Consider the following 22,169-nt stretch of genomic DNA (forward strand, 5'->3'; position numbering starts at 1 on the left):
CTCTCCGGGAGGTCTCCCTCCTCGTCCCGTCTCCCTCTCCGGGAGGTCTCCCTCCTCGTTCCGTCTCCCTCTCCGGGAGGTCTCCCTCCTCGTCCCGTCTCCCTCTCCGGGAGGTCTCTCTCCTCGTCCCGTCTCCCTCTCCGGGAGGTCTCCCTCCTCGTCCTGTCTCCCTCTCCGGGAGGTCTCCCTCCTCGTCCCGTCTCCCACTCCGGGAGGTCTCCCTCTCAGTCCCGTCTTCGGGCGGCCTCCCCCTCAGTCCCGTCTTCGGGCGGCCTCCCTCTCAGTCCCGTCTTCGGGCGGCCTCCCTCTCAGTCCCGTCTTCGGGCGGCCTCCCTCTCAGTCCCGTCTTCGGGCGGCCTCCCTCTCAGTCCCGTCTTCGGGCGGCCTCCCTCCTAGCCCCGTCTTCGGGCGGCCTCCCTCCCAGCCCCGTCTTCGGGCGGCCTCCCTCTCAGTCCCGTCTCCCTCTCAGTCCCGTCTTCGGGCGGCCTCCCTCCTAGTCCCGTCTTCGGGCGGCCTCCCTCCCAGTCCCGTCTTCGGGCGGCCTCCCTCCTAGTCCCGTCTTCGGGCGGCCTCCCTCCCAGTCCCGTCTTCGGGCGGCCTCCCTCCCAGTCCCGTCTTCGGGCGGCCTCCCTCTCAGTCCCGTCTTCAGGCGGCCTCCCTCCTAGCCCCGTCTTCGGGCGGCCTCCCTCCCAGCCCCGTCTTCGGGCGGCCTCCCTCTTAGTTCCGTCTCCCTCTCAGTCCCGTCTTCGGGCGGCCTCCCTCCTAGTCCCGTCTTCGGGCGGCCTCCCTCCCAGTCCCGTCTTCGGGCGGCCTCCCTCCCAGTCCCGTCTTCGGGCGGCTTCCCTCCCAGTCCCGTCTTCGGGCGGCCTCCCTCCCAGTCCCGTCTTCGGGCGGCCTCCCTCCCAGTCCCGTCTCCCTCTCAGTCCCGTCTTTGGGCGGCCTCCCTCCCAGTCAAGTCTTCGGGCGGCCTCCCTCCCAGTCAAGTCTTCGGGCGGCCTCCCTCCCAGTCCCGTCTCCCTCTCAGTCCCGTCTTTGGGCGGCCTCCCTCCCAGTCAAGTCTTCAGGCGGCCTCCCTCCCAGTCAAGTCTTCGGGCGGCCTCCCTCCCAGTCAAGTCTTCGGGCGGCCTCCCTCCCAGTCCCGTCTTCGGGCGGCCTCCCTCCCAGTCCCGTCTTCGGGCAGCCTCCCTCCCAGTCCCGTCTCCGGGCGGCCTCCCTCCCTGTGGAATCTCCCTATGTTGTCCACATCTCTAGGTCCTGAGCGCCGGCTCCACCACACATCCGCTGAGCAGCTCCTTATGTACAGGTGGGGCAGACCATACGACGTGGAGGGTTGACCTCCTTATATACAAGTGGGGCAGACCATACGACGTGGAGGGTTGACCTCCTTATATACAGGGGGCAGACCATACGACGTGGAGGGTTGAACTCCTTATATACAGGTGGGGCAGACCATACGACGTGGAGGGTTGACCTCCTTATATACAGGTGGGGCAGACCATACGACGTGGAGGGTTGATCTCCTTATATACAGGTGGGGCAGACCATACGACGTGGAGGGTTGACCTCCTTATATACAGGTGGGGCAGACCATACGACGTGGAGGGTTGACCTCCTTATATACAGGTGGGGCAGACCATACGACGTGGAGGGTTGACCTAATATACAGGTGGGGCAGACCATACGACGTGGAGGGTTGACCTCCTTATATACAAGTGGGGCAGACCATACGACGTGGAGGGTTGACCTCCTTATATACAGGTGGGGCAGACCATACGACGTGGAGGGTTGACCTCCTTATATACAGGTGGGGCAGACCATACGACGTGGAGGGTTGATCTCCTTATATACAGGTGGGGCAGACCATACGACGTGGAGGGTTGACCTCCTTATATACAGGTGGGGCAGACCATACGACGTGGAGGGTTGACCTCCTTATATACAAGTGGGGCAGACCATACGACGTGGAGGGTTGACCTCTTTATATACAGGGGGGCAGTCCATACGACGTGGAGGGTTGACCTCCTTATATACAGGTGGGGCAGACCATACGACGTGGAGGGTTGACCTCCTTATATACAGGTGGGGCAGACCATACGACGTGGAGGGTTGACCTCCTTATATACAGGTGGGGCAGACCATACGACGTGGAGGGTTGACCTCCTTATATACAGGTGGGGCAGACCATACGACGTGGAGGGTTGACCTAATATACAGGTGGGGCAGACCATACGACGTGGAGGGTTGACCTCCTTATATACAAGTGGGGCAGACCATACGACGTGGAGGGTTGACCTCCTTATATACAGGTGGGGCAGACCATAAGACGTGGAGGGTTGACCTCCTTATATACAGGTGGGGCAGACCATACGACGTGGAGGGTTGACCTCCTTATATACAGGTGGGGCAGACCATACGACGTGGAGGGTTGACCTCCTTATATACAGGTGGGGCAGACCATACGACGTGGAGGGTTGACCTCCTTATATACAGGTGGGGCAGACCATACGACGTGGAGGGTTGACCTAATATACAGGTGGGGCAGACCATACGACGTGGAGGGTTGACCTCCTTATATACAAGTGGGGCAGACCATACGACGTGGAGGGGTGACCTCCTTATATACAGGTGGGGCAGACCATAGGACGTGGAGGGTTGATCTCCTTATATACAGGTGGGGCAGACCATACGACGTGGAGGGTTGACCTCCTTATATACAGGTGGGGCAGACCATACGACGTGGAGGGTTGACCTCCTTATATACAGGTGGGGCAGACCATACGACGTGGAGGGTTGACCTCCTTATATACAGGTGGGGCAGACCATACGACGTGGAGGGTTGACCTAATATACAGGTGGGGCAGACCATACGACGTGGAGGGTTGACCTCCTTATATACAAGTGGGGCAGACCATACGACGTGGAGGGTTGACCTCCTTATATACAGGTGGGGCAGACCATAAGACGTGGAGGGTTGACCTCCTTATATACAGGTGGGGCAGACCATACGACGTGGAGGGTTGACCTCCTTATATACAGGTGGGGCAGACCATACGACGTGGAGGGTTGACCTCCTTATATACAGGTGGGGCAGACCATACGACGTGGAGGGTTGACCTCCTTATATACAGGTGGGGCAGACCATACGACGTGGAGGGTTGACCTAATATACAGGTGGGGCAGACCATACGACGTGGAGGGTTGACCTCCTTATATACAAGTGGGGCAGACCATACGACGTGGAGGGGTGACCTCCTTATATACAGGTGGGGCAGACCATAGGACGTGGAGGGTTGATCTCCTTATATACAGGTGGGGCAGACCATACGACGTGGAGGGTTGACCTCCTTATATACAGGGGGGCAGACCATACGACGTGGAGGGTTGACCTCCTTATATACAGGTGGGGCAGACCATACGACGTGGAGGGTTGACCTCCTTATATACAGGTGGGGCAGACCATACGACGTGGAGGGTTGATCTCCTTATATACAGGTGGGGCAGACCATACGACGTGGAGGGTTGACCTCCTTATATACAGGTGGGGCAGACCATACGACGTGGAGGGTTGACCTCCTTATATACAAGTGGGGCAGACCATACGACGTGGAGGGTTGACCTCTTTATATACAGGTGGGGCAGACCATACGACGTGGAGGGTTGACCTCCTTATATACAGGTGGGGCAGACCATACGACGTGGAGGGTTGACCTCCTTATATACAGGTGGGGCAGACCATACGACGTGGAGGGTTGACCTCCTTATATACAGGTGGGGCAGACCATACGACGTGGAGGGTTGACCTCCTTATATACAGGTGGGGCAGACCATACGACGTGGAGGGTTGACCTCCTTATATACAGGTGGGGCAGACCATACGACGTGGAGGGTTGACCTCCTTATATACAGGTGGGGCAGACCATACGACGTGGAGGGTTGACCTCCTTATATACAGGTGGGGCAGACCATACGACGTGGAGGGGTGACCTCCTTATATACAGGTGGGGCAGACCATACGACGTGGAGGGTTGACCTCCTTATATACAGGTGGGGCAGACCATACGACGTGGAGGGTTGACCTCCTTATATACAGGTGGGGCAGACCATACGACGTGGAGGGGTGACCTCCTTATATACAGGTGGGGCAGACCATACGACGTGGAGGGTTGACCTCCTTATATACAGGTGGGGCAGACCATACGACGTGGAGGGTTGACCTCCTTATATACAGGTGGGGCAGACCATACGACGTGGAGGGGTGACCTCCTTATATACAGGTGGGGCAGACCATACGACGTGGAGGGTTGACCTCCTTATATACAGGTGGGGCAGACCATACGACGTGGAGGGTTGACCTCCTTATATACAGGTGGGGCAGACCATACGACGTGGAGGGTTGACCTCGTTATATACAGGTGGGGCAGTCCATTCTCCCGGGGGTGGGGACCTCCTTACACACCGGGACACCCCATTTCCCGGCTCGGGGGTTCTCACCTGCAGACACCACGGCTCTCAGCAGCCTCCCGCGGTGCATGGACACATCAGTCTGGACACAGGGGCGGGACCACGTGTGCAGGGCTTTACGGCAAGGGGCGTGTCCTCGCTCACAGCCCAGCCCAATGGGCGTGTCCTATCACCACAGTAACGACCGGTAGACTTAGTTTCGCTTTGAACAAAATCAATGACGTCACTTTCTGTCAGCTGTGATGTGACACCTTCTGACCTCCGGTCTTCGATAACATGGCGGCGTCAGTGCGTCCTCTTGGTCGCGCTATGATGACGTCTGTGCGTTCTCTTGGTCGCGCCGTGATGACGTCAGAGGGACGCTGTGCCTTTGCTTGCTGTTAGTTCTGTCTCGTGTCTCTCCTGTTACTGGAGGACCAGAGGTCTCAGCGCGTCCTGTGTCCTCTACACTCCGCCTGCTGGGACCTGTAGTTCTCATCGTCTCCATGGAACGTCGGTGCCGGATTATTGGGTGTTCTGCACCGTCAGGCTGTGTGCACACTGTCAGTACTGCTGCGTCCAGAGCGCCGCCCGCAGGTGACTCCTATGTGTGCACTGAGCCATTCACCGCCTCCTGTACATTACACTGATATCAATTCTCTTTTGGAGAAGCGGAGGCGCTGCGGTGTGTGACGCCGCATGTCAGTGTCCGCAGGAGGCGCAGAGTGGGCACAGGGGTCTGCACCCAACCCGCAGCGTATCCTGACCGTGTGCACGCAGACGCCGTCCTCCATCGCCGCATTGTCTGCTAATCCAGAAGACCCCAGATTATCAGATGTGTAATGTCTTATCTCTGCCGTCATGTCACAGGGAGACGACCTCTGCCCACCACACCGTACAGCGCCCCCCGATGGCCGCACTACTGAGGACGAGCACCGCGGTCACCACCGTCCTCCGGTAACGACTAACGTCAGCGAAAATATTATACCTCTCACATCTGTGCAAAGCTGGAGAAACGTCCTGTATAATACTCCAGAGCTGCACTCACTATTCTGCTGGTGCAGTCACTGTCTACATACATTACATTACTGATCCTGAGTTACCTCCTGTATTATACTCCAGAGCTGCACTCACTATTCTGCTGGTGCAGTCACTGTGTACATACATTACATTACTGATCCTGAGTTACATCCTGTATTATACTCCAGAGCTGCACTCACTATTCTGCTGGTACAGTCACTGTGTACATACATTACATTACTGATTCTGAGTTACCTCCTGTATTATACTCCAGAGCTGCACTCACTATTCTGCTGGTGCAGTCACTGTGTACATACATTACATTACTGATCCTGAGTTACCTCCTGTATTATACTCCAGAGCTGCACTCACTATTCTGCTGGTGCAGTCACTGTGTACATACATTACATTACTGATCCTGAGTTACCTCCTGTATTATACAACAGAGCTGCACTCACTATTCTGCTGGTGCAGTCTCTGTGTACATACATTACATTACTGATCCTGAGTTACCTCCTGTATTATACTCCAGAGCTGCACTCACTATTCTGCTGGTGCAGTCACTGTGTACATACATTACATTACTGATCCTGAGTTACCTCCTGTATTATACTCCAGAGCTGCACTCACTATTCTGCTGGTGGAGTCGCTATGTAAATACATTACATAACTGATCCTGAGTTCCATCCTGTATTATACTCCAGAGCTGCACTCACTATTCTGCTGGTGCAGTCACTGTGTACATACATTACATTACTGATCCTGAGTTACATCCTGTATTATACTCCAGAGCTGCACTCACTATTCTGCTGGTGCAGTCACTGTGTACATACATTACATTACTGATCCTGAGTTACATCCTGTATTATACTCCAGAGCTGCACTCCATATTCTGCCGGTGCAGTCACTGTGTACATACATTACATTACTGATCCTGAGTTACATCCTGTATTATACTCCAGAGCTGCACTCACTATTCTGCTGGTGCAGTCACTGTGTACATACATTACATTACTGATCCTGAGTTACATCTTGTATTATACTCCAGAGCTGTACTCACTATTCTGCTGGTGAAGTCACTGTGTACATACATTACATTACTGATCCTGAGTTACCTCCTGTATTATCCTCCAGAGCTGCACTCACTATTCTGCTGGTGCAGTCACTGTGTACATACATTACATTACTGATCCTGAGTTACCTCCTGTATTATACTCCAGAGCTGCACTCACTATTCTGCTGGTGCAGTCACTGTGTACATACATTACACTACTGATCCTGAGTTACCTCCTCTATTATACTCCAGAGCTGCACTCAATATTCTGCTGGTGCAGTCACTGTGTACATACATTACATTACTGATCCTGAGTTACATCCTGTATTATACTCCAGAGCTGCACTCACTATTCTGCTGGTGCAGTCACTGTGTACATACATTAAATTACTGATCCTGAGTTACATCCTGTATTATACTCCAGAGCTGCACTCACTATTCTGCTGGTGCAGTCACTGTGTACATACATTACATTACTGATCCTGAGTTACATCCTGTATTATACTCCAGAGCTGCACTCACTATTCTGCTGGTGCAGTCACTGTGTACATACATTACATTACTGATCCTGAGTTACATCCTGTATTATACTCCAGAGCTGCACTCACTATTCTGCTGGTGCAGTCACTGTGTACATACATTACATTACTGATCCTGAGTTACCTCCTGTATTATACTCCAGAGCTGCACTCACTATTCTGCTGGTGCAGTCACTGTGTACATACATTACATTACTGATCCTGAGTTACATCCTGTATTATACTCCAGAGCTGCGCTCACTATTCTGCTGGTGCAGTCACTGTGTACATACATTACATTACTGATCCTGAGTTACATCCTGTATTATACTCCAGAGCTGCACTCACTATTCTGCTGGTGCAGTCACTATGTACATACATTACATTACTGATCCTGAGTTACCTCCTGTATTATACTCCAGAGCTGCACTCACTATTCTGCTGGTGCAGTCACTGTGTACATACATTACATTACTGATCCTGAGTTACATCCTGTATTATACTCCAGAGCTGCACTCACTATTCTGCTGGTGCAGTCACTGTGTACATACATTAAATTACTGATCCTGAGTTACATCCTGTATTATACTCCAGAGCTGCACTCACTATTCTGCTGGTGCAGTCACTGTGTACATACATTACATTACTGATCCTGAGTTACCTCCTGTATTATACTCCAGAGCTGCACTCACTATTCTGCTGGTGCAGTCACTGTGTACATACATTACATTACTGATCCTGAGTTACATCCTGTATTATACTCCAGAGCTGCACTCACTATTCTGCCGGTGCAGTCACTGTGTACATACATTACATTACTGATCCTGAGTTAACTCCTGTATTATACTCCAGAGCTGCACTCACTATTCTGCTGGTGCTGTCACTGTGTACATACATTACATTACTGATCCTGAGTTACCTCCTGTATTATACTCCAGAGCTGCACTCACTATTCTGCTGGTGCAGTCACTGTGTACATACATTACATTACTAATCCTGAGTTACCTCCTGTATTATACTCCAGAGCTGCACTCACTATTCTGCTGGTGCAGTCACTGTGTACATACATTACATTACTGATCCTGAGTTGCATCCTGTATTATACTCCAGAGCTGCACTCACTATTCTGCTGGTGCAGTCACTGTGTACATACATTACATTACTGATCCTGAGTTACATCCTGTATTATACTCCAGAGCAGCACTCACTATTCTGCTGGTGCAGTCACTGTGTACATACATTACTGATCCTGAGTTACATCCTGTATTATACTCCAGAGCTGCACTCACTATTCTGCTGATCCAGCCGCTCCCCCTCCCCCTACACCATGACATCTGGTCCGGTTACCAAACAAATAATAACAATATAATAAACAATAACCGACAAATTATATACAAACTAATATATACATTCTTTTTTTTTTTTTTTAAATAAATAAAATAAATGCTAACTATACAAATATATACAAGACAAAACAAAACCCCCCACACTCGAGCCCACCAGTCCCTCCCCGGCACTGACCTGAGAGCTGGTCCTGCGTCTCATGCCTCAGTCCAACGTCCATAGGCCAGATCAGGCAGTGCCAGTTTTTCACCCAAATAACCAGTGTCCCACAAGATGAACCCACCTCCACCCAAACCCATATATACAATATATACAGAAAAAAAACAATACAATAACCACAATTGACAAAGCCCAAGTTCGGCGCCTGCAGCCCTACATCACTGTCTACTGATCAATAAAACAAAAATCTATGGTGTCAGCAGCAGCCCACCACCAGGAGAGGAGATGACCAGACTAGGGCACACTAAAAGAAAAGCCCCTCCAGAGGAGAGCGGCCCTCCGTGTACCCAGTCTCTCATACTCCAGAGAACGCACCTTCACCAGGTCACCGAGTATGGTCCTAAACACATCGTCCACTGGGAGGATTTTCCGCTGCATCGATACTAAGCACCGTGCGTTCCACGTGTGATACCTAACCACTGCGCTAACTAGAAATAAGGTGCAGCGGTCCCGACCACCCAGGTCCCCGAATGCTCCATAGGCCCATTCCGCGTAAGAGAGACCGGCCAGCCAGTGGAGGCGCCCACCCTCTTGTACACCTCTGTGTTAAAGGGACAACGAAGCAGGAAGTGGTCCATGCTTTCAAGCATGGTACCACAATGCTCCCGAGGACAGTTCCTGTCCTCAGAGCTCCTACACTTCAGATTGTCCCTCACACACAGTTTCCCATGGAAGCAGCGCCAAGCCAAGTCCCAAACCTTCGAGGGGATCCTGATAGAATTCAAAAGATGCAGACCCACCCCAAGATCCCGACTTGGGCAATCCCTGAGCGCCAGAGGCCTCTGAAAATGGGTCAACAGAACCCTTTTGTCAAGGAGCTTCCTTGGCAGAGTCCTGACCTCCCACATTCCCAGACCCCACCGGCGAATTACCTTCAGAACCACGGTAGCGTAAGCCGGGAGATGTCCATGCGGTGTGCGGAGATCCTTCACTTGCCCTCCTGTCTCCCATTCCTGGAAGAAAGGCTGAAACCATCCCTTACAGGAGAATACCCACGGAGGAGCCCTCTCTTTCCAGAGGTTTGCAATATTGATCTTAATGAAGGTATTCACAAGGAATACTACAGGGTTGACCATACCCAACCCTCCTAGTCTCCTCGTACGGTAAGTAACCTCCCTCTTGACCAGGTTCAGTCTATTCCCCCATAACAGTTGAAAGAACAAACTGTAGACCCGAGTCCAGAGAGGCTCTGGCAAGATGCACACACTGCCCAGATAGATCAGCAAAGGGAGCAGGTAAGTTTTGATCAGGTTTACCCTTTCCCTTAGGGTCAAAGACCAACCCTTCCATTGGTTCACCTTCTGAGTGGCGATCTCTAGCCTGCTGTCCCAATTTTGTTTGGGGTAATCCCCCTGGCCAAATTCGATGCCAAGAACTTTTGCAGAGACTTTGGGTTCTGGAAGGGTGTCCGGGAGATCAAAACCAGGATCTCCTCCTCCCAGCCAGAGACTCTCACACTTATCCCGGTTGATCTTAGACCCGGATGCCTCCGAGTAGCGATTTACCTCTGACATCAGCCATTCTGCCTCCCCATCAGAGGAAACAAAAACGGTGACGTCATCGGCATACGCCACCACTCTCAGAGTGGCTTCCGGTGCTGCCCGGTCCATCCCGATCCCAGCTAACGGTCCATTCTCCACCCTCCTAAGAAGTGGGTCAATCGAAAACGCGTACAGTAGCGGGCTCAAGGGACAACCCTGGCGAACACCACACCCAACCTCAAAAGAGCTGCCAATCCAACCGTTCACAAGCGGGAAACTCTCTGCCCCAGCGTACAAGGTCTTAAGCCAATCAACGAACCCCCCCGGCAGGCCATACCTCAGAAGGACAGACCAGAGGTACTCATGATTAACCCGATCAAACGCTTTTGCCTGGTCCAATGACAGCATGTACCCCTTCCAGTGGCCAGCCCTACCCTGCTCCACCGCCTCTCGGACACAGAGTACAGCACTAATTGTACTGCGGCCCGGAACAGAGCAATGCTGGGCCCCCGAAAGGAGCTGGGGTGCAAATTTCACCAGCCGATTAAACAGCACCTTTGCCAAAACCTTCCTGTCTGCATTGAGAAGCGCTATGGGACGCCAATTCTCAATGCAAGATGGGTCCTTACCCTTTGACAAGATGATCAGGGCAGACCTCCTCATTGACTTTGGCAGAGTGCCCGAGGAAAGACACTCATTGAATACCTCAGTCAAGAGGGGAACCAAGGCGTCCTTAAAGGTCTTATAGAATTCAGATGTTAAGCCATCCGGACCGGGAGATTTCTTCAGGGCAAGCCCTTCAATCGCCAACTTAACTTCCTCTTCCCTGATCATCTCTGTCAAAACGCCAAGAGAGGCGTCTACCCCTGGTTCGGGGACGGCTTCAGCCAGAAAAGCCGACATCTCATCCCAATCCAGATCCCTCTTCCCCAAGAGGTGCGAGTAGAAGGATCTGACGACCTCCAGGATCCCCGATCTGGATCTTTTCAGGGACCCCGCAGTGTCAACCAGTCCTGTAACAACTTTACTATTCACTGACATCTTGCAGTTTCTGTAAGGGTCGGGCGAGCGGTACTTCCCGTAATCCCTCTCAAAAACCAAAGATGCGTGTCTATCATACTGACACCTCATTAGCAAAGATTTCACTCTGGAGATCTCCTCGCGGCTACCTCCAGTTGAGACAAGATGCTCGAGTTTCCTCCTCAGGCCCTGATACAGGCGATACCTGTCCAGGCTCCTGAGGCTCGAGAGCTGGCGGAAGAATCTCGCCACCCTTTTCTTGAACATCTCCCACCACTCTGACTTACTACTACAAAGATCCAGTAAGGGTACCTGGCTCTGAAGAAAATCCTCAAAGGACTGTCTTATCTCCGCTTCTTCCAAGAGAGACTAATTGAGCCTCCAAAAGCCTCTTCCCATCCGGGGGGTCTCTGTAACATTCAGGGAAAACAAAATCATACAGTGATCGGAGAACTCCACCTCAACAACAGATACTGCTGAAGAGACGGCTTCCTCCTTTAAATAAAACCTGTCTATCCTGGACCTACAGTTACCTCTATGATAGGTGAACCCCTCGTGGCCTGGGGTATGCCGGATGTGGACATCCACCAGGCGAGCCTCACTAGCTATACTATTAAGGGCGACGCTATCATAAGTCAGCTTGTCTCTGGAACCTCCTCTATCCCGGGGCCTCGTGACAGTGTTGAAGTCCCCTCCAAAGACGACCTGCCGACTCGTAAAAAGGTAGGGCTTGATCCTCGTAAAGAGACACTTCCGGTCCCACTTAGATTGGGGACCATAGATGTTAATGAGCCGAAGCTCCTGTCCCTTCATGAGGACATCTAATATCAGGCACCTCCCCATTTCTAACTCAATAACCCGTCGGCATTCTACCGGTGCTGTAAAAAGGACCGCCACTCCGCTATACGGCTCGGCCGCAAGAGACCAATAGGAGGGCCCGAGTCTCCACTCCCTCCTAGCTATAAACACCTCTGCCATATTTGGCAGCCTGGTCTCTTGCAAAAAGAAAATGTCAGCTTCAACCCGGCTGAGAAAATCAAAGGCCGCAAATCTAGCCATATTTGACTTAATGCTGGCGACATTAATGGAAGCCAGCGTCAACGGAGTGGGTACCGCCATCATTGGTGATTGAGTTAGATGGCTTTCTTCTTCCCACTCCCCTTACCCTCTGCCTCAGAGGAGGAATCCTTCCCCCTCTTTAATGACACAGAGGTGTCCATTCCCACATTTTTCCTTCTTTTCTCGTCCTCGTCTCCGGACTCTGGGCCAGTCCCTCCCCCCAAGGACCCTGCATCCCCAGGAGAAGGAGACTCGGCGCCCCCTGTAAGCTCCGCTGAAGCCGGAACCTCACCCTCTGCCTCCTCCTCAGAGGAAGAGATGTTATCAAGGGCTTGGAACCGGTTAGAAAGACCAACCAGAGGGGAGTCAGTTTTACCTTCCTTAGGTACGTTGGTCAGAGCGGGAGAAGATGTTTTATCTCCCTTCTTTTTCTTCTTTTTGGTGCCGAGCTTACGCTTGTTCTCTAGCCATCGCTTATTATCCTCATCCATACTTTCATAATGGGAGGATTCTGAGGCAGAGGCGGTTTCCTCCCTGTGGATCCTCCTGACCTCCTCATCCAACTCATCATCCCTCGGGGCCTCAGCAGCAAGACTGGCATCCAGGACAGGGGCTGCCCCGGTAGTCTGGGGCTCGCCCCGCTCCCTCTCCTGTCTGCGCTTGTCTAGACGCCTCAGCTGGGCAGGCGTCTTTTTATTGCTTTTCTTCCCTGGCCCCTCGGCTCCCCCACCCCTGCTAGTCCCCTCCCCAGCAGAATCGGCCTCACGGCTTACTCCCACCGGGGTCTCGACTGCATTAGCGAAGGAGCGAGGACAGCGGCTGAATGGGTGACCTAACTCACCACACAGGTGGCACCTAATCTCCACACAAGAGGCGGCAAGATGGCCGACACCCCCACACAACGCACATTTCTGCACGGTGCAGTTTGCACTGAAGTGTGTGGGGTCGCCGCACCTGTGACAGAGCTTCGGTTGCCCCTGGTAGAAGACCAGGATACGATCCCTACCCTGGAAGGCAGACGATGGAATGTGGGCAACCGTACCACCTGAACGCTTAAGTTTTACCATAAACGTCCAGGCCCCTGACCAGATACCAAACTCGTCGCGGTTTTTCTTTGGCATCTCCACCACCTCTCCATACCGACCAAGCCACGTCATGATGTCATAGCAAGAAAGCGACTCGTTACGAGTCATCACGGTCACTTTCTTGATCTGGTTTTGGCGAGACACTGCCTGAACGGCAAAGTCTCGCCAGCCGGGCTCATTTTTTGCCAGCTCATAATTCGCCCAGAAGAGCTCAAGCCCCTCCGGCCGAACAAAGCTGATATCAAACTCAGGCGTGGAATAGGGATGTATCAAGGCGTAGATGTCAATCGCCTTGAAGCTCATCCTCAGCAGGAGCTCCACAACTTTAGACCTTGGAGGACATGCATCACTGCCCCTCCACCGAAGACGGACCACATTCCTACGCACACTGCCTGGCCCGGCTGTTGGGAGGGACCACACTGTATCCCCCCCTTTTTGCTCTCGGAAGGCACCGAGGCCATGCCTCTCTATCCAGAAGGATAGATCAACCTCTCGACCCTCTACCATTAGTGATCTCTCCCCCTTTTTAGAGCCTCCAGAAGGCGCCGTTGAAACATGCCGTCCCCAAAGCCCGGAGACAAGGAGGATGCCCTATTTGCCCCGGAGGTGACACTGGCATAACTCTGGACAGGTGTTGCACCCCCGGGGGGGCAACGGGACCAGTGACCACATCAGCCCGAACAGCAACACCATTACCCACCTCCATCTCACCCTCCACCAAACCAGCAACCACACCACTAGACAATGAATTAGCCTCATTCACCCCCACCACCACATTCATTCCTGCTGGACCAGTAACAATGGCGGATGACATTTTGACCTCTGCATCAGGCACAAGGGGCTCAGTCACCTCCATAGAACTGGAGACGACCTCACCCCCGGTCTTATGTGTGCCCTCCACATCATTGGTCGGTAATTTCCGCTGTTTGGCATTCGGAATAATGTGCCGCTGATCTTTAGATGCTGTTAGGCGCCGCTGATCTTTAGCATCAGGATCTTCCGGACCAGCGACGCCAACACAAAATAGCACTTTCGTGGGAGGACCGGAACGCTCAGCCCCGACAGCCCCCTCACACTGCCGTCGCTTCTCAACTAAGTGATCAGCGGCAACAGCATTCAGAGGTGCCGAGGCTACCGGAGCTGCCCCCGACACCGGGCTGCTCCCCCCTCCCACTGAGGAGCGCACCACAGCATCGTGGCCTGATGGAACGCCCGCCGCCGGGCCGCCCTCACTGTCCAGCCTCTCGGCTGATGCACCTCCTGCTGCGTCCCCGCTACTACAAGCAGAGACGGAGCTCTGCGCCTCACTACCGCGCTCTGTAATCTCCCCGCGCCTTTGCACCGGATCCACAGCAGAACCCGGGCTGGGCTGGGCAACGGGGCTTATACAGCGAGCTGAGCCTGCCGCCGACTCAGGGGGTACAGGGAGGGGGGCATATACGTATCTTACCGCCTCCTGCAGCTTTGGCTTGGTCTTCTTTGCCTTTTTGTGGCCCCCAGGTGCCTCTTCTGGTAGATCGTCACCAAGATGGAAGTTTTGGAGGCACACTGGGGACTCCAGGAGCTTAATCTCCGCCATTAGCGCCCCTCCCTGGCCGCTGCTGTCACTGTCCTCCCCAGAGCCGGCAGAACTGTGACCGGATGTCACTGTCGCCTGTCCTGCAGGGAGCTCGCTGCACGTGGCCTGCGGGTGACTTTGCAGGCTGCCAGGTGGGGCTTCCTGCTGGTCATCATCACTCTCATCATCCACCTGGCTCTCAGGCTGCAGCCCCATCTGCCTTTGCTCTCTGGTATCATCCATTTCTCTAAAGCGGTCTTCATTTATTAGTTTTTCTTTGAAATGACCACTCTGCTCCCTGATGTCAGCTTTCCTCAGTTCCAGCAGGTGAATCTCGCTGGTCAGTCGCTTTACCTCGGCCTGGAGTTTAGCCTTGTTCTGTTTGGAGGCCCCCGCAGCTTTGGCGCTTGTGCAGCGCAGCTCCTCCCGGAGCCTCCTGATGAGCTTACTGGCATCTTCATACTCACGGAGGCGGATCATGACCCGGGAGGCATAGGTGTACACAGACTCCCGGGGTCCCTGCAGCACCCAACCCCCCTCAGGGAGGTCGGCCTCACCTCCGTGAGCACTCCGCTTTCCTCCGGAAGGAGCACCATCATGCACGCCGCTGTCAGGCTTTACCTCCATGCTGGAAGCCTTGCGGCTTCTATGGGTCTCCACAATCCCGGGAGGAGTAGGAGCCACATTGCTGCGACTCCTGGTGCAGCGTCTCACTCCCGAGTCCTCTGATGTGCAGGCCGGTTGCTGGTTTCTTCTGCCCCCCGCCGGCCTGGTTCGGGAAGCAGAAGCCTGGGACTTGGCTCCTTCACTCATCCCAGAAACCAGCTCTCCCTCCGGGAAAGAGAGAGAGCAGGTCCCCAGGTGGAGAGGTGTTGGTTCTCAGAGATCAGGAGCTCACAGCAGGATCTGCAGCCACCACACCCGTAATCAGCACACTGACTAGCAGCTGATCAGAGCTGCACTCACTATTCTGCTGGTGCAGTCACTGTGTACAGACATTACATTACTGATCCTGAGTTACCTCCTGTATTATACTCCAGAGCTGCACTCACTATTCTGCTGGTGCAGTCACTGTGTACATACATTACATTACTGATCCTGAGTTACATCCTGTATTATACTCCAGAGCTGCACTCACTATTCTGCTGGTGCAGTCACTGTGTACATACATTACTGATCCTGAGTTACCTCCTGTATTATACCCCAGAGCTGCACTCACTATTCTGCTGGTGCAGTCACTGTGTACATATATTACATTACTGATCCTGAGTTACATCCTGTATTATACTCCAGAGCTGCACTCACTATTCTGCTGGTGCAGTCACTGTGTACATACATTACATTACTGATCCTGAGTTACCTCCTGTATTATACTCCAGAACTGCACTCACTATTCTGCTGGTGCAGTCACTGTGTACATACATTACATTACTGATCCTGAGTTACATCCTGTATTATACTCCAGAGCTGCACTCACTATTCTGCTGGTGCAGTCACTGTGTACATACATTACATTACTGATCCTGAGTTATCTCCTGTATTATACTCCAGAGCTGCACTCACTATTCTGCTGGTGCAGTCACTGTGTACATACATTACATTACTGATCCTGAGTTACATCCTGTATTATACTCCAGAGCTGCACTCACTATTCTGCTGGTGCAGTCACTGTGTACATACATTACATTACTGATCCTGAGTTACATCCTGTATTATACTCCAGAGCTGCACTCACTATTCTGCTGGTGCAGTCACTGTGTACATACATTACATTACTGATCCTGAGTTACATCCTGTATTATACTCTAGAGCTGCACTCACTATTCTGCTGGTGCAGTCACTGTGCACATATATTACATTACTGATCCTGAGTTACATCCTGTATTATACTCCAGAGCTACACTCACTATTCTGCTGGTGCAGTCACTGTGTACATACATTACATTACTGATCCTGAGTTACATCCTGTATTATCCTCCAGAGCTGCACTCACTATTCTGCTGGTGCAGTCCCTGTGTACATACATTACATTACTGATCCTGAGTTACATCCTGTATTATACTCCAGAGCTGCACTCACTATTCTGCTGGTGCAGTCACTGTGTACATACATTACATTACTGATCCTGAGTTACCTCCTGTATTATACTCCAGAGCTGCACTCAGTATTTTGCTGGTGCAGTCACTGTGTACATACATTACATTACTGATCCGGAGTTACCTCCTGTATTATACTCCAGAGCTGCACTCACTATTCTGCTGGTGCAGTCACTGCGCACGCATCATACAGCGGGCATGTGCCTGTATGGTGACCATTCAGCTGTGCACACACAGCATACAGCGGGCATGTGCCTGTATGGTGACCATTCAGCTGTGCACACACAGCATACAGCGGGCATGTGCCTGTATGGTGACCATTCAGCTGTGCGCACACAGCATACAGCGGGCATGTGCCTGTATGGTGACCATTCAGCTGTGCACACACAGCATACAGCGGGCATGTGCCTGTATGGTGACCATTCAGCTGTGCGCACACAGCATACAGCGGGCATGTGCCTGTATGGTGACCATTCAGCTGTGCACACGCAGCATACAGCGGGCATGTGCCTGTATGGTGACCATTCAGCTGTGCACACACAACATACAGCGGGCATGTGTCTGTATGGTGACCATTCAGCTGTGCACACACAACATACAGCGGGCATGTGCCTGTATGGTGACCATTCAGCTGTGCACACACAGCATACAGCGGGCATGTGCCTGTATGGTGACCATTCAGCTGTGCACACACAACATACAGCGGGCATGTGCCTGTATGGTGACCATTCAGCTGTGCGCACCCATCTTGATAGCATTAGGCTGGATTCATATGGGATCATTATTTCCACTATATTCTGCAATACTGTTACTGTTATATTAAAACATACAAAACCAGCAGGGGCGTAATGATCGCGGTCATAGAGGGTAGAACCGGGACCAGACCCATGCTTGTGCGCGGCCCGACGACACCACTTTCACCTGGATGTGCATTCTCTCACACACATTCTGCTGAAATGTATTGTGACGCAGAGACCCGCCGGCTCCCTGCACTTCAAGACATGCAGCCAGCCAATCAGAGGCTAGCAACAGGTGCTGGCGGCCCGCAGAAGTCAGCTACGGGCTGGGGGAACATTATACCAGGATGGCGGACCTTATACCTGGATGGCGGACCTTATACCTGGATGGCGGACCTTACACCTGGATGGCGGACCTTACACCGGGATGGCGGACCTTACACCGGGATGGCGGACCTTACACCGGGATGGCGGACCTTACACCGGGATGGCGGACCTTACACCGGGATGGCGGACCTCACACCGGGATGGCGGACCTCACACCGGGATGGCGGACCTCACACCGGGATGGCGGACCTCACACCGGGATGGCGGACCTTACACCGGGGTGACGGACCTCACACCGGGATGGCGGACCTTACACCGGGGTGACGGACCTTACACCGGGGTGACGGACATTATATCAGGCTGGGAACATTATATTAAGATGGGGACAATATACCAGGATGAGTGACCTTACACCAGAATGGCGGACATTATACCAGAAGGGGGACATGGTTATAGCTTGGAGCCCAGGATGGGGGACATTATATCAGTCAGGGGTGGTACAGGGTGGGCATCAGTCAGGGTTGATACAGGGGCACTCAGGGGTAATACAGGGTAGGCTCAGACAGTCAGGGGTGAAACAAAAAATTGAGGGAAATCCTCCGTTAGTGACTGAGCCCTCTCCCCCTCTATCACCAGTGAGTAAAGCCCCTCACTGTTGGTGTTGATGGGGGTCACTTAGTTATGTGATAATCCTGCTCAGCTACATATATCTGACCTTTGGTGAGTGATGTAGCAGGCAGCCATCCATCTCCCTGTGCTGCTCACTGTCAGCCTGTGACACAGTTAGGGAGGAGCGCTGTTACTCAGCACATCATGGCTCATTACCTCAGCTCTGCTGTCAGCACGGGGAAGAGGCCACAAACTAACACTGATGGGCTGTGATGCTGCCAATCACTATTAGACTTACCAGCAGCAGCACCGCTCTCCCTGGTTGCTCCAGGTGCGGTATCGCAGAGGCAGAGATTCAGCATTATTGATCAGCGATCAGTCAGTCCCTGAAGTGAGCTGCTGTCTGCACTGCGGCAGAACAGATCCAGTGACTCCCGTACTCTGCCGGGATGTCTAATGCTGGGAGGAGCGGTGAATAGTAATCAGTGACACGTGTGAGCTGCCGTGCTTGCAGCATGTCATGTGCTAGTGCGCTGAGTGCTGCTGACTGCTCCTCCCAGCATTAGACATCCCGGGAGAGCAGTGCACGGGTCACTGAATCTCTCCAGCTGCAGACAGCGGATCACTCCTCATACTGACCAGAACACTGATCCCTCCTGCTGGATCCTGAACACTGTGATATCGCACCTGGAGCTGAATCACTGGAATCAGTAAGTCATAAAAATGCCTGAAAACCTTCTCTCCTCTCATTATTCCGGCATTGGGCAAATATTAAAAATGATGGTAAAATCCTGATTGACCTAAAACGGGAAAGGTTTATTCTGATTTCACGTCAGATATTGAGAAAAACCTGCAGATGCGTCTTTTTCTATAGTGGATGGAAACTTCTGGTGTCAGCTGTGTGTGTACACGTCCCTATAGTTATAGTTTTGGATGATTACTATTGTCCCTTCATTGTCTGCGCCGTTACATCCAAATAACCTGTTCACAAAATCAAAATATGTCATTGGGTTGGAAGGGGTTAAACAGGCAGTTCTGATGACATCACAAAGCACATAAACATCATAGACATCCTGTGACATCACAATTGGTATAGAATGTACGGAGTGTAACTCCGGAGCCATCTTGTGTCATTGCAGGCTGACTGCTGGAAGGTGACAAGTCCAGGTCGGGAACTCTTCACCTATGACCTCACTCATACATTGTATAGATGGGGGGCTAGTAGTGGGATTCAGAGCTGCATCATTAACCTGACAATCCCAGCAGATGGCGCTGGATCACGTGTCCCGTGCTGGGATTGTTAGAATGAGTCTATGATTTACTAAAAAATGTTATTGAGCAGATTCCATGGAAAATCATTTGGGGGCTTTAGTAAAGCAGTGTGAGCCCGGCCTAACAGGGGCTACCAATCCGGACAAACCCTTCCCTAAATGAGGACTTGCTGGCCATCAACTGATCATGTGTCACTGGTCTGGAAGACCCTCAGCAATCGGCTGGCTTTGCCCTCTATGACACCCATGTGCTGTAATAAAAGGGGAGCGCCAGCTGACACCACCCCATTTGGCTCCATTTTTGGGGAGCTTTGCCATTAATGTTGTCAGAACATCCATTTAATAGCAGACGGGTCCAGTTCTCCATTGTCCGCTCTCCTGGTCCTGCTGGATCAGGAGTGACCGGGAGCTGACGGTTTATGGTAATCAGGAGTTGCAGGATGGCGCCGGGGTTTCCCTTTAGGTCATAGGTGACGCGGATTAGAATAAAAGATGGAAATGTTTCGGTTATTATCTGCGTCATGACTCCATTATAAATGAGGCCGGTGGTTATTTGCAGCCGGTGATTTCGTTTTATTAATTCAACTCTTCCTTGATGTCGGAAACTCGATACATAACACAGCAGTGGCCGTTATTATGACATCACAGGGCACATGACATCATAGATATCACATGACATCACAGTTGGTACAGAATGTGTAAAGTTCTAATCCTGAACCATCTTGGGTCCCAGAGGCGGCATCTTGAGGAAGACAAGTCTATGTAGGTAGCTCTTCACTGAACACTAAGGCCCTGTTCACACATTGTGTAGCTGTGGGGAGTTTGTGGTGAAGTTTAGAACTTCATCATTTACCCCTAAAAAAATCTCAGCAAACATCTCTGAGCGACGTGTTCTCTCTTGTGCGTCAGGATGATTCCTTAAATAGGACCTATCATGTAATCCTCTTTTTTGTAATGATAGGTGTTATGTCTCATCTAGTCCAGATGAGCAGCAGTAATGAAGCACGGACAGATGACGGCGGCGCAGCAGGACGGCCGAGCAGAAACAACGGAGAACGCCGTGGCTTGATGGCAGCAGGAAGAGCAGAACTGGAACCACAGGAAATCAGGAGCAGAACTGAAGCCGCGGCACCTGGTATAATAGAGGGACAGACTCTGATCAGACTTTCATCAGACTGGTATCAGGTTTTCTCGGACATGGAGAGGAGAAAGAAAAGGTTTCTCACCTTCTCCCGTCTGCAAGTCGCTGAAAACCGCACCACACTCCGATGTCAAAGCGCGGTCCAACTTTTACACAAGCGCATAGACTTGCATTACCATTGCCATATTTTGCAGACTATAAGACGCACCCCAACCACCCCTCGGTAAGCTACATTCGGATATTGTATATTAGATTGTAAGCTCCTAGGACAGGGTGTGCATTATTCTGCATGCCCTCAGGAGCAGTCTGTATACTGTATATTAGATTGTAAGCTCCTAGGACAGGGTGTACATTATTCTGCATGCCCTCAGGAGCAGTCTGTATACTGTATATTAGATTGTAAGCTCCTAGGACAGGGTGTACATTATTCTGCATGCCCTCAGGAGCAGTCTGTATATTGTATATTAGATTGTAAGCTCCTAGGACAGGGTATACATTATTCTGCATGCCCTCAGGAGCAGTCTGTATATTGTATATTAGATTGTAAGCTCCTAGGACAGGGTGTACATTATTCTGCATGCCCTCAGGAGCAGCCTGTATATTGTATATTAGATTGTAAGCTCTTAGGACAGGGTGTACATTATTCTGCATGCCCTCAGGAGCAGTCTGTATACTGTATATTAGATTGTAAGCTCCTAGGACAGGGTGTACATTATTCTGCATGCCCTCAGGAGCAGTCTGTATATTGTATATTAGATTGTAAGCTCCTAGGACAGGGTATACATTATTCTGCATGCCCTCAGGAGCAGTCTGTATACTGTATATTAGATTGTAAGCTCCTAGGACAGGGTGTACATTATTCTGCATGCCCTCAGGAGCAGTCTGTATATTGTATATTAGATTGTAAGCTCCTAGGACAGGGTGTACATTATTCTGCATGCCCTCAGCATCAGTCTGTATATTGTATATTAGATTGTAAGCTCCTAGGACAGGGTGTGCATTATTCTGCATGCCCTCAGGAGCAGTCTGTATATTGTATATTAGATTGTAAGCTCCTAGGACAGGGTGTGCATTATTCTGCATGCCCTCAGGAGCAGTCTGTATATTGTATATTAGATTGTAAGCTCCTAGGACAGGGTGTGCATTATTCTGCATGCCCTCAGGAGCAGTCTTTATACCGTATATTAGAT

General features: G+C 51.8%; 1 protein-coding gene and 1 long non-coding RNA gene across 2 annotated transcripts in view; one reads left to right on the plus strand and one right to left on the minus strand.

Moving 5' to 3' along the window:
- LOC141264833 (uncharacterized) overlaps window positions 1-4,682 on the minus strand; it is a 62,470-nt gene extending 57,788 nt beyond the window's left edge. The window contains exon 1 of the mRNA XM_073677188.1: window positions 4,492-4,682. The gene's annotated coding sequence lies outside the window, so the exon portion shown is untranslated. The remainder of the gene's footprint in view (window positions 1-4,491) is intronic.
- Window positions 4,683-4,849: 167 nt separating this feature from the next.
- Window positions 4,850-21,186, plus strand: LOC141264836 (uncharacterized). The gene is made up of 3 exons (XR_012320014.1): window positions 4,850-5,037; window positions 5,311-5,397; window positions 20,800-21,186. It is a non-coding gene; the product is annotated as an uncharacterized lncRNA (long non-coding RNA).
- Window positions 21,187-22,169: the final 983 nt, after the last annotated feature.

The sequence above is a fragment of the Phyllobates terribilis genome, unplaced genomic scaffold (assembly GCF_046119375.1).
Source record: "Phyllobates terribilis strain yellow unplaced genomic scaffold, ASM4611937v1 Scaffold_4__5_contigs__length_816908805, whole genome shotgun sequence".
NCBI lineage: Eukaryota > Metazoa > Chordata > Amphibia > Anura > Dendrobatidae > Phyllobates > Phyllobates terribilis.